Genomic DNA, 13327 nt, shown 5'->3' with positions numbered 1-13327 from the left:
TAATGTGAAAACAATAGATAATCAGAAAACTTTTCTGATAAAAACGTGCCATTCTTTCACCATCTGAAGAAAATCCATTTCTGCATAAAAGTTACCTGAAGTCTGTCTTTGGTTCACAAAAGGGGTGTTAATTGACTCCAAGTCTCTCTTAAAAATCTCACACAGAATCACACATGGGAGGCTACATGAGTGAGAGTCAATCTGAGGGGAAAGAGCAATGACTTCTCCCAGGCTACACCTCACTTCCTGCTTTTGTCTGGCTACTTCCTGTTTTTCCAGGGACTCACAACTGGAGCTGTGAAACAATTCCCCAAAGTTTCATTACACTGCTGTCCGATGTTTTCGCCTTCCTTCTAACACACAGGGCAGGTATGGCTTCCTATTAATCTGCGTAGAAATGGAACACTGGCGAGGTTGGATCTGGCACTGGACTTGGGGGTGGACACATGACTGACTTCACTAAAGCAAGTCCAGACCATCTCCGCTCAACAGTTAACAGTTAAATCTGTACAGTAGGTGAAAGTCAACCACTGGCTAGCATGCCACATAGTGCAGTGCCAGAAAGTAGGTAAACCACAATGGGGGATATTTATCAATCATCTCTGAGCATGAGGCCACATCTAAACTCTGCTATATGTTTACATATTCTTTAGAAAAACAAGGAAGCTGAGCTCAGACCCTTATGCTTACACTAAAACATACGATTTAGTTTTAAGGCTACAGTGCCCTCCTCAAGCATAGGCACTGCTGGTAAACATAAGCAAAACAAAGCTGTAAAAATTATTCTTTATTGCTTATTCTTTCAATCTTTCATTCAAAATATTAACAAAATCCAACCTTTATTTGAAGAACAATGATTGAGAAAAAAAAAAAAACTAAATCTTATCATCTTATCATGAAATATGCTCCCATTCATGTTTTAATTAAGATCACTTAAATGGTCAGCTATGACTTCCTGTTTCACTGGGGTATAAATAAGAAGTGAGCAACAGACCAAATTCCCTCAGTCATCCATCACTATGAGAAGGACCAGAGAACACAGCAATGATGTGTAACAAAAGGTTGTTCACATCAGGAAATGGCTAGAAGAAAATCAGGGCAATAATTAAGAAGGTTCAAGCAACTGGAGATGTTACAAATCTACCAAGAAGAGGCCAAAGAATCTCCAAGCATCACAGCTGCAGACATTAGTTAGGTCTTGGGGTCACAGTGTCTACCAAACTGCAATCAAACATGACCTACAAAACCACAAGTTGTTTCAGAGTGTTGCCAGAAGAAAGCCTCTGCTGTCAAGGACCAACAAACTCAAGCGATTCAAAAGAGATTCTGTATGGAGGAATAGTCTCAGATCCTTTGCCACGTGTTCTCTAGTCTCATTAATCATTATAGGAGAAGACTCAGACCTGTTATCTTTGCAAAGGGAGGCTACTCAAAGTATTAAAAAGGGGTGCCAACAATTGTGGATTTAGGTTCTTTCTTTCAATCAGTGTACTTCCAGGACCTAGGCATACTGAGTTAGCATGCTTGCAGATTCTAACACCCTTGACCCTGTTCACTGCTGCTATAAATTCAGTTAAGTTCTATTCCCCAACAAGCACAGCAATTTTGGAAAAAAAAGGGCAGAGTACTGTGTGTAGACACACCATCTCAGACAAGCCTGCAGCCTCGCAGTCAACATCGAATTGATGTATTTGAGACTCCCATAAAAGAGTCTGTGCATTGTTGGTTGGCCGGCTGAGTTTACAGTGAGGAATGCAGTGCTGTGGAGTGCTTCTTCCCTTTCACACGCCTACACTTCCCAAAGGCCTCCAGAAAATAACAGTGTTTTGTAGACTTCAATACCCCGGCTTTAGCGCAACAGACTGGTGAGAGCAGCCTAGTGGCATTGAGTCCATATTCACAGCAGCATGGGTCAGCAACACTGGGCAAACAGCACAGCTCTAATTACAGAGGCTGCTAGAACTGAAAGGGCAGAGGGCATCCAAACCAGGGTTTATACAAAAAACAACAACAAAAACAAAGACCAACAACAACAGCTGTAAAGGCAGAAAATTAAAGGAACAGGTCAAGCCATTTAAATGTACACTATGTCCAATGGTTTGTCTTCTGAAATCAAAGGTTTTACTGCAACGAATATCCAGCCAAAGTAGATGCATATGATAAAGTATTAGAAAGGGGGAAATCTATTTGAATAACTGGTACCATTGCTCATTTTTTTTATAAAAGCATCCGTTTCCCTGCTTCAGATTTTATCACATGTTCAGGTAAAGTGATTTTTGAGCAGAAAAAAGGTCACAATCCTGTTTCAGTTTTTAGGACACTGGTTAAAAAGACGTAGTTTCCTCTGCTCTCCTGTACTTGCTCATCTCTGACACATTCAAAACCATCTCAGGAAACCCGTTATGGTTGCCAGATTGGGCAGGATCCCTATAGAATTTTATGCTACGTACTTTGACAATATTTGTTCTTGACACTAGTTGTTACTCAACAGAATAGTCGAAAATAAAGATAATTGATAGTTGCAGACTTAGTACTAAGAACAAGTTTGTCCTTCTTTGCTGCGGTAACAGCCTCTAGTCTTCTGGGAGAGCTTTATGCTACATGTTGGAACATTAACTGCATTCAGCCATAACAGCACTAGTGAGGTCAGTCACTGATGTTAGATGACCAAGTTCTGGATCACAAACAACACTCCAACTCAACCCAAAGATACTGGACGGTACTCTATCTCCTCCACATCCATTTCAAAGACAGTTGGTAAACTGTGAGAGCAACTCATCACTTGCATCAGCAATACATGCACTACAAAGAAGCTGAATTTACTAATTACGAGGGGCGTCTGGATAGTTTAGGACCTATAGTGTATCTCTGGAGGCTGTTCTTTCTGCATGGGAAACCTGCCCATGCCTGGCTTCCAGTCTGGCCCTGTTGGCCTTACGCCTCACTCCCATCCGCCAATGGATGACAAGTGGCCAGAAAGAGCGCGAGAGAGATTTACAACTCAGACCACATTCTGGAGTTCTTTAAGAACAGTAAAATGCTACTCGCAGAGCCTCTTATTTGGATGGCCTGAAGAGTTCACAGCATATAAAAAATGCACACACGCACACACACACACACACATACACACACACGAAAGAAAATGAACTTGTCTTAGTGAAAAGTACAACAGGAAATGAGTGTTTTCTCGTGCTGCAGGTGCCGAGAGGCTGACTGTACTATGCTGTATATCTGTCCAATACGCACAAAGTTAAGACGACCTCAGGGGTCAGTATTTCAGCTACTCACATAGAATGTATCATGACTGTCTGAGCCATGTAACAATGAAAATGAGAGAATGAAAGAATGAAAGAATGAGAGAGAGAGAGACAGAGAGAGAGAGAGAGAGAGGGAGAGGACAGAAAGAAAGGCAAGACAGAGACAGAGACAGAGAGAGCGTGCACAAGGAGGGAGGGAGATGGAAAGAGAGAAATAGAAAAAGGCAAGAAAGAAGAGTGAAAGAGCAAGAAAGAAGAGAGAGAGAGAAAAAAACAGTAAAAGAAGAGAAAGACAAGGGGAAGAGAGAGTGAGAGAGAGAGAGAGAGAGAGAGAGAGAGAGAGAGAGACTTTCATCCATTTTCTTTTTGATTTTCTTTCTGAAACAGCAGCAGAATATCCTCAGAGAGGCCCACCACAGTAATGACAGATGATGCAAAAAGTGAGTGAGCAAGAGAGAGAGAGAGTAAAAGAGGGACAGCCAGACAGCCCTGCTTAGCAGTCTGAGAACCAGTGACCCTCATTAATCTGTTGTCATGATGAAAAACTTAGCATTTGAATTCGCTTTTTATGGCTGTGTTCGCTCATTACACGGCTGAAAAAAAGTGATTTCATCCTTTCATGTTCAGTTCTTCCCACTATATGCTCAAACACACTCATACCAAAGCTACCACTCTCAGCTCATTCTTCACACACAAAACAACATAACTTTAACAGACGCACTCACAGACAACATATTTATTCTCTTTTTTCCATTATTTTGTCTAACCATTTGGAGAAGAAGAGAGTAATATGAAAAAGATGGCGGTCAGCCATCACTGAGGTCTGCACAGCCCGTCACATTAGCTTCTGTCATCAAAATTTCAGTCATTTTAATGGGATTTGCTGCATTAAATGCTTCTGCGTCACAGATTTCCAGAATTAATGAATTGTGTGTGCAAAACGTCGCATTGACTTTGGTGACGTGAATTAGCATCGTCAGCCATTAGCACAACTGCTTTGGCTGTATTGATCTCTGAAGTGCTGATGCTTTGCAAAGCAGTAATATTCCAAAATGAAGAAAGAACTATCAGGTATGTCAATGTATATCACTTTTTTGTATTTCTTCCTAACTGGCTTTAAATGAACACCTAAAAATGAGGTAGCATGTCATGCAGTCAGTTGAGAGGTGGCATCAGATGGTACACTTACTTCATGGTTGGTGAGTTAGCAAGCTTTCTAGCCATCTCAAACTAGCCAGGATCCAGCACCACTTCCATGGCATCGACACTAAAATCTGCACATTTGCAATTTCAATTAGTCTATTTTTTATTTAAATTTTGGAACTGCTTGTTTACATCGCCGCAAGCACTTAGCCGCGAATTTTGTGAATTTATAGTAATTTCCATAAACAAAGTCTGCTAAAGCCTGTATCTTTGGTGGACTAACTAGAAATTCCCTAAAAGTCTGCATTATCCCCCTTAAGGCTACATGACTGATAGAATTGGACAGCCCTACTGCTCTGTGGACACTCTCAGTAAGAGACACGTCAAGTCTGTAAACCCAAAGCCGGAGATTTAGACTGGGCACAAATTTCAAGTGTGACTGGAGCTTAAAACTTCTATCACTGCACCCACGTTACAGAATGTCAGCAGAAATCCCATTCAACCTAATGAATTCAGGTTGGACTTTACAGTCTCCATATAACATTGAGTTCCCAATTTAAAATGCTTGGCAGACTGAAAATGACATGAACTTGCCATCATTTAAACATCTGTTTAATTAGATGACAAAATTTGTTGCATCATTGTGGCTTTTCACGCTCATATAAAATATATATACATTTCAGGAAATTCAATAAAATACACTTAGTTGTGCACTATGATTTCCTACTTCTTTAAATATATGCTACAGTTTCACTTTGGTCTGGACCATCGAACCTGCCAGTAGTTCCACGTTCAAAAGATACGTTTGATGGGCGAACAAGCTTTTAGTGCATTATGGAATAAACAACTATGGAAAGAGAAATTTTTAATCTTTACTTAATTTTTAAGGAAAAAGACTTTTAATCAGTGTTTATTATTTAAAGTTGCCCTATGTGAAATTTGGAGATGTGGAGACCTCTCTGGTAGAAATGTGTAGCTGCATGCAAAATGCAGAAGAATGTTTTGCAGTGGTGCTTTCCCGAGTGTATTCAAAGAGAGTTCAACTCAAGTCAAAACCTGGAAAAGGACTTCTGAGGATGTCGTCATCATATCCTCATTAGTATAATGTTGATTTTGCATTTGAGGTCAAAACATCAAGCCAGACCTTCTTTATAGGTCTGCCCATGTGACATTAAAATGTAAAGATGCATGATGTGGTTTGAAAAACTTGCGTAAATCTGACTCAACACCTCTTTTAGCATGTTTTTTATTTCTCCTGACTCAATTTGAACAAAAAAATCTTACAGTGAAACATTAGTTAATGTGCTGCTTTGTTTGTATTGTTTTATTTTATTTACTTTTATCTTACTGTATTTCTTTTTTATGATTTACTTTATTGTATTTTATCCTTTGTGAAGCACCTTGAAGTGATGCTGTCATGAAAATGTGCTACATAACCCTATGTGTGCTACAGAACACATACGGACATGAGCATGTGAAAGCACACACAGACACACAGACACAGACACACACACACCAGATGGTGCAACAGAACCCTTCTGGCAGTTGGACTCCACTGTGGGGTTCTACCCCGGACCCAACCCCACAATTCTGTTCTCAGCTCCAGCTCATGAACCACTATACCACATCAGAACTGCAGCCCTATTCCAGGGCCACTCACATGAGGCTTTAGACTAAGCACTCCAATAACATACACACAAAGCCAATCACACACACACACACAGTCAAAACACAAACACACACACACACACACACACACACACACAGCCACAGCCAAAACACACACACACACACACACACACACACACACACACACACACACACAAGACGGCCAAAGAGAAAGAAACTGATACATTTATGAACTTAACTCGTTATTTCAACTATTCCAGCAGTGAGCCTCAGAACAAAACAATAACCAAAACAACACAACCCTTCCAATCAGACTAATCCACACTGATTCCAACTCTCAGTATGAGTGGAAAGTTAGAGACTCTCTCGAAGCCAGAGCTGCTGCAACACAGCAACATTCACCAATGGTGGCTGCCACTGTGCTACTAAACAGCCTGCCTGAGTAAACACTCATTCTGCTCCAAAAACTATTCTACTGAGGAAGAGACATTAACATCAGGCAACTTACGCAGCATTGAGAGAAATATTAAGAGAATGTGACTGTTTGGGCCCAGTGGCTCCTGTTCATGGGCTCGTGTCTGACACAGCTGGATTTGGAAGTGAAGGAAGGCGTCTGCTCACTAGAAAGGCAGCAAAGCATCTGACAGCAGGATGCTAAGGATGCTTTACTGCACATGATGCTCCAAATCAGAGTGGAAATGGGGCCACTAAGGCTTAACACTGAAAGGAGGAGTATTTCACAAAGCAGGATTTCTCAGTTAGCCTGATAACTTAAGCCAAGTGCTCTAAAACGTTGCCTGGGCCTTTCTTCCTGGTGTCAGACACATGCAGTGGGGCAGGTGACGTGTCACAAAGTACGATTCACCAGTTTGCCAAATAATTAAAGCCCAAAGTTACCTGTATAGGAGAAGAGGTCAGGGCCATTTCTATTGGTTAAGGCTTGATTTTGGACTGAAGTTATCCAGCTTAAAGGGGACCCATTATGCTTTTCTGGTTTCTCCCTTTCCTTTAGTGTGTTATGTAGCTTTTTGTGCATTAAAACACCTCGTTGGAATTGCCTGCCCTTTTCTCTGTTACATGGTGATGTCAGCTCGTAACACAGCCCTTATTGGCCGTCTACCAGTAAGCTTGGCACACCTTCACACAACGTACAGCAACTACTGGAGGCCAGGGAGAGTTAGTTCTGTGTTGTAGCCATGTCGAGAAGACGATGGCCTGACTTTCAGGATCAGACTCTGGCTTAAACTGATATGGCAGGACCAACACCACTGTTAGAAAAGCCACACTGGTGTTCACAGATGTTCAGGAGAGAAGGGTCTGTCTGCTAGCGATGCTGCATTTATGAACGATCCAGTTCTTTTGAACTGCTCTTTGGGAAGAAGGAAAGGAGCCGGATTGTGGTTGAGAGTCTTTTTACCCAAATTTCACTGCCTGCCTTAAATCCACTCCACTCCCCTCCCCCAAACAGTGAGAATCTGCCAGTCACAGAGATAGACTGTGTTACATTAGGCTATTTAAAGGCAGAATGAGCAGGATGCCGTTGAAACACACAATTCAAAGTTGGCCAAGAGAGAGAAAGAGCAGCGGTGGTCCAGCAAACTAGAGGCTGAATGAAGAAAAAGTGAGCAGCGTTGGCGAGAACAAGGCAGTGAATCAGAGAAATAAAACTTTATTTTCTGATTGTTTCATGGCGGTTACATTCTAACACCTCTGCACAACTCTGCGGGAAAGATTTTGTGTGAATGCAGCCGAAGTGCACACTCCAGCCTGTCTGCTGCTGCGGCCTCTCTCTGCTCTGCATGTTTGCAAAGTGCAAGGCAGTGGTGGAAGCGTTCTGACGGTTGACCAATGAGAACAGAGCGGGTGAGGTAACCATTCAGATCACAGTGGGTTAATCGGGAGGCGGGGCTTAAAAACACAGGTGCTCAAACAAAGAGGGTTAATAGCGATGTATAGTATGAGAAAAATTGAGTGTTCGCAACACTGAAGCATGTACATCTATCAGACACCAAAAATAAAGTTATATACACTGAAAATGAGCACAACAGGCCCCTTTTAAAGAGAAATACACCTTTATGAAATCCCCCTGTAACAGATCTGTTAGAAAAAAGGTTTATGGCACAAGGTGCTCAACACAGTCATTATACAATACTTTTACTCCCCATAAATACACCTAGTTGCACCAGAAAATCACTCAACCAGACCAGTTCTCTCTGGCTCTAATGTACAATTAAACCTTTACATTTTAAACTAAATTAAAGAAAAAAAAAAGTTTACAGTGTAAAAAAAATGTACTATTGAAGCTATGTTCAAAGCTGTGGTAAAATACTTGATATATACAGGGCCACACAATAATAATAGAATACATTGATTAGGAAAAGTTGGCAATGTAGATTTTTTATTGCAACATGTCATTTACTTTGAAAAAGGCCTATATCAATGTTCTTAAGTGCTTTAATTCTGACAGATTTCATTACAAATCAATAAACACAGATATTTTTGTTCCTTCATAAAAAAAAATTTTGACTCCATTTGAAAGATTAGGATCACACAAACGGTGACCAAAATGAGAAATTGATGATCAAATGTGTGCTAGTATCAAGAAAACAGGAAGGGCAATGAACTGAAAAAATATTATAGCTGTTAATATAGCCAGTAAACAATTAATGAAAAAGCAATACACAGTAATTTATTAAATTAACTGTTTAGAGACTTCTTAACTTTCTTGTATTCAGTCATACTTTTGACTCAGCAGATCACCTATTGCTGACATTTGTCATTTTTGGGATTCTAGAGTAGTAAATAAATTTCAGTAAATGTAATAAAAGTATATCAGTTATGTAAAGAAAGTAATTTAATATGAATATATGAATGAAAAATCATGAATAAATGAAAATGACATTATTTAAATGACGGGAAGTAACAGGAACACAATCGTTAGATCATTTAATCAGTTAATTAATCGATTACAAAGGTAATCTTTAACTGCAAATCCAGAACAATGAGCATTGGTCTATGGTATCAAAGTATTTTGTCGCAGTTCTTAAAAAAAAAAGCACAGAGACACTCGAGTCTGTGCATCGTGTCTAACAACACCCCTTAACCAGAGCTGTTTGCATTCTCTCTCTACCACACCTGCACACACAACCTGTTCAGTGTGCGTACTTTGGACTGCTGCAGTGGTAGATATCATTATCCTTCTGAATAAGAGACACAAAGGTATAATGCAAATAAATTAAATTCATTCTCTCTCTTTCTCTGCTTTTTTCCCCTACTGCGTTTGGTAAAACGAAGTGGAAATTTTCATTCTGATGTAATTGGAAACAGGGAGCTTTTCCAGTGGCAACAAATCCTTGTGTTACAGTGCTGTATCCCTGTGGCAGAGGCAGACATAGACACTTAAAGAGAGAGCAAAGGAGAGTGAGAGAGAGCGAGGATAAACTGCTGGAAATCAATAAAGTGCTCCCAAAGCACACGCTGCCGCCACCGCTAACGTTCCTTCTATCTTTTTCTCTTGCTCTCTCTTGCTCATTCCCTCGTTCTGTCTTCAGCTCCCAGATGCTCTGCATTCTTGACATCGGAACGGAAAAATTTACTGTTAGCCGAGAAGAAATTTAATATGGCCATTCCTGTCATATCCCTCATTGCAGCCATATTCAGATGGCAGTCTGCTGAATCCATAAGCGAGAGCCAGCACCTGAACGATAAACATTCTGGAGCTCAATATGGATCTCATTACAGACAATAGCATCATTAAACCATGCACTTGTTTCACAGCAAAATAGATGGAAATAACCACCCCCCCCCCATCCCAGCCTGAAACACACACACACACGCGCGCGCACACACACACACACACACACACACACACACACACACACACACACACACAGACAGACATTCTCATTAGAAAGAGTTTATCTGGTAAAAAAATTTTGTCCTCAAAAGGTTTCCATATGTCCCCTTTGTCCCTCTCTCCCTCCCCCTCTGTCTCTCTGTCTTCTTTTCTTCCCTTTCTCTCTCTCCCTCTCTCTCTCTCTCCTTCTCTTTCTGAACTCTTATCTTTTTAGTGATGCCATGGGGCTGGTTATTGTGATTGGACAAGCAGGCCAGCCCAGAATAACACTGTAAAACTTCATACGGCTAATAAAAGCCCAGCAGGGGTCCGGGATGCTCCTATCAAAAGGCAGCTCCACCTGATCAGGCTAACAGACAGCATAGTGTAGCATGCTGAGCATGAACTGAGAAACCTGCTCAAATCCTGGTCCTACACTCTAATCTGCAAGAACAGAACACCACTGAACACTTCAATGTGGCTAACAGAGTATATAAGATAAAAACAGCTCAAAGATTAATACACTGTGTATGACCAATATGATGCTTGTGTTAGAATTCTCAAAAAATGAAAAAAGAGGGAAAAAAAAAAACAAACAAGTCAGATTTAAAGATATTAGATATCAGATTTAAAATATATTAGACTAGAACAACAGAGAGCTGTTAGTACAAATGAACATTTACATCTGTTTATTAAAAAAAATATATATATAAACAAGTATTATAAAAGGATAGCACCTAACTTAACCACCATTTGATGGATATTGGTATAGGGGGCATATTAGTTTGGCAAGTCAAAATAATGGTACTTACTTAACATAGAATAACATTATAGTTGTACATATTTTGTTGCCCAGCATCTTATAAATAGAATAACTATGGTAATCTGTGGTAAGTTCATAACTCTGGATCCGTTTGAGAATTCATGTGCAAAAAGTAGGAAAATGATGGTTAATCCATGATAAAGAGCTTTAACAGACATAAAGCTAAACTGTTCTCTTAAAAAGGGAATCCACCAGTAGCCTGACTATAGTGATCTGCGACTGATTGGCTATGCCTCGATCCAGACAGTAGGGGGCGATCACAGGCTTTTCCTGATTCGGGATAAAGCCATCCATGGGGTAACTGCACTTGTGTTTTACCGTGGTCTTTTACTCCCTTGGTTTAGGTAGGAATCCAACAAAATACAGTTCAATATGGTTGAAATCGTAATAGTAGAGACAGACTAAGCTAACAGCATTTTATGTTGTTTGTTAAAAAAAGAAGCTAATGAAAAAACCATAGCTAACGGTGTTCCATAACCACTCAGAAATGAATTAGTGTCAAATGTGAAAGATGTATGTTTCTGCTGTAATTGTTTGTTTATTCTAATAGCTTGTAAGTTCTCCATTAGTGGTTTGAGTGTGTGTATGATGGAGATTGTTAGTTACAGGGGTCACTGCCACCATTTCAGGGTACTATGAAATGTGCGTGGCAGACTAACGTTAGATAATAGAGGATAAATATAGTCCAGGAAAATAATCTGTTCTAGGAGCAGTTCATTTGCTGACATAGAAATTTTTAAGCGTATCTTTTATACATTTCAGTAATGTTATCAGAGTTACAAAATATGTGAGATGTAATCGAATGGCTTTATCCTGCATGTTACAAGCCTTGTCATATTTTAAAAGGAAGTGTGGATTACGTAAAATGGAGACTGAACAGTTAAGTAACTACCTCAAGTAATTACCTCTGTCACAGAGGAGAAATTACTTGAACCGTATTCAAAATTTCTTTATTTTACTGTCAGTGGAGCTGAAGAACATGTAAACAAGCCTTGTTTTATGGTATATATCACTGTTGATTCAAGATAAAGCCATCTATGGGGAAACTGCACTTGTGTTTTACCGTGGTCCTTTACTCCCTCTATTTAGGGTGGTAACATTCGCAGAACAGATTATTAGAGGTAATGCAGAAGGAATATGATCCAATCCTGTCAGAAATCGATGTTAAGACAGCACACACTCACAGTGTATGATATGTTTTCAGCCGTGTGTTTCTTCCTGTGGTGTAGTAGAATTATTGACTGTGTTTGAAACACTATACTGTGTACTGTATAGCGCAGACTGTACGAGCATATACACTGTATACTGCACGCTACTCTTCATCTGTAGTATTCAGTGTAAAATCCAATGTGCGAAAAATGCAGTGTATCATACTACAGGGCAGCGGCATCACTAGACTGCCAACATCAAGAGCTGAGTGAATTACACCCATCAAGACCTGCCCCAATTTCCTTAGTCCTCCGATCACTGCTTAGCAGTACATGTGGATAAATTTATCAAAAGCTGTGCCTGGGTGACTTAAAAGACACCCCACACCATGACTGAGTAAAGAGTGTTGATTTCTTCCAACAAGCCAAAAATAAACTTCAAAAATGACCCGCTTTGGATTTGTCAGTGTGGTAAACCTGTGTGGTTTCCTGAGACGTCTAGGTTTTCCTACATTTTCTAAAAGGTGACTCATTTCATTTTATTACATTTAAATTTGGTAATATGAGCTAGTTTGACTGAAGACAGCTCTGGCTACGTCCTGGAATACTTGGCCAGAGCAGTACATCATCTGGGTATCTTTGGCATACTGAAGAAATTAATGTTGGTCACATACTGCATATTACCTTCTACTTTTGGAAACAATCGGTACGTACGCAGAATGTAGTGGGCTACTTCGAGTGCAGCCTTTGAGACATTTCAGACATTTAAGATCATGCTCATCTAAAAGTACTTAAAGTTTCGATCTTGGTATTGTGCCATCTCTAAGCCTAATACATACTAGACTATTAAAGGTTGCAAAATAAAAAAGGGATATATATGTATACGTGCATGTATAAAGATGTGTTTGGATCAGGTCTGCTTTAGAACACAATCTCAGAAACATAGTACTCAAAACAAGGCGAGCACAAAACCACAGGCAGAAAACACAACTGACTTTACAGTTGACACCAACCCATCACACAGCAGTGACACCTCTCCCACACAGTCATTTTTATTTTACAGGTGGTGGGTGAATCTGCAGGTGAGCCAGAAAGCCCCTGAGGCAGGGAAATTAAAACACCACCAGGAAGTTAAAACCCCCACTAAAACAATAGAAGCCAGTGAATAACAGTATTGTGTCTACAGTGCACTGCCATCACAAAAGAGCAGGAAACATGTGCATCACACACTGTCCGAGAGAGAGAGAGAGAGAGAGAGAGAGAGAGAGAGAGAGAGGGAGAGAGAGAGAAGCTGCTATAGAGAGAGGACAGAGAAGACAGCAAGATGAAGTGCTCAAATAAGAGAGAGGAAAGGAAAAGGAGAGAAAATAGCTCAGTGGCAGGTCTCCTCGATCAACTTTCTGTTCTACGTTTTCACAATTAAATCCCAATTTCCTGTCTTTAGATACTATTTTAATGTGTGGTTAAGATCTGTGTATTCACTGTACTGTGC

General features: G+C 40.2%; 1 protein-coding gene across 4 annotated transcripts in view; it reads right to left on the bottom strand.

Moving 5' to 3' along the window:
- The window catches only part of mpp7a (membrane protein, palmitoylated 7a (MAGUK p55 subfamily member 7)), a 162051-nt gene that overhangs the window by 102403 nt on the left and 46321 nt on the right, over window positions 1-13327 (bottom strand). Inside the window, exon 1 of one of the 4 annotated variants that reach the window (XM_036572321.1) lies at window positions 96-184. The exons of the other annotated variants lie outside the window; for them this stretch is intronic. The gene's annotated coding sequence lies outside the window, so the exon portion shown is untranslated. Of the gene's footprint in view, window positions 1-95; window positions 185-13327 lie in introns of those variants that run through there. 4 annotated transcript variants of the gene reach the window in all.

The sequence above is a fragment of the Colossoma macropomum genome, unplaced genomic scaffold (assembly GCF_904425465.1).
Source record: "Colossoma macropomum unplaced genomic scaffold, Colossoma_macropomum, whole genome shotgun sequence".
Taxonomy (NCBI): domain Eukaryota; kingdom Metazoa; phylum Chordata; class Actinopteri; order Characiformes; family Serrasalmidae; genus Colossoma; species Colossoma macropomum.
Note: the sequence above shows the minus strand (reverse complement) of the source record. Positions and strands in the feature narration are given on the sequence as shown.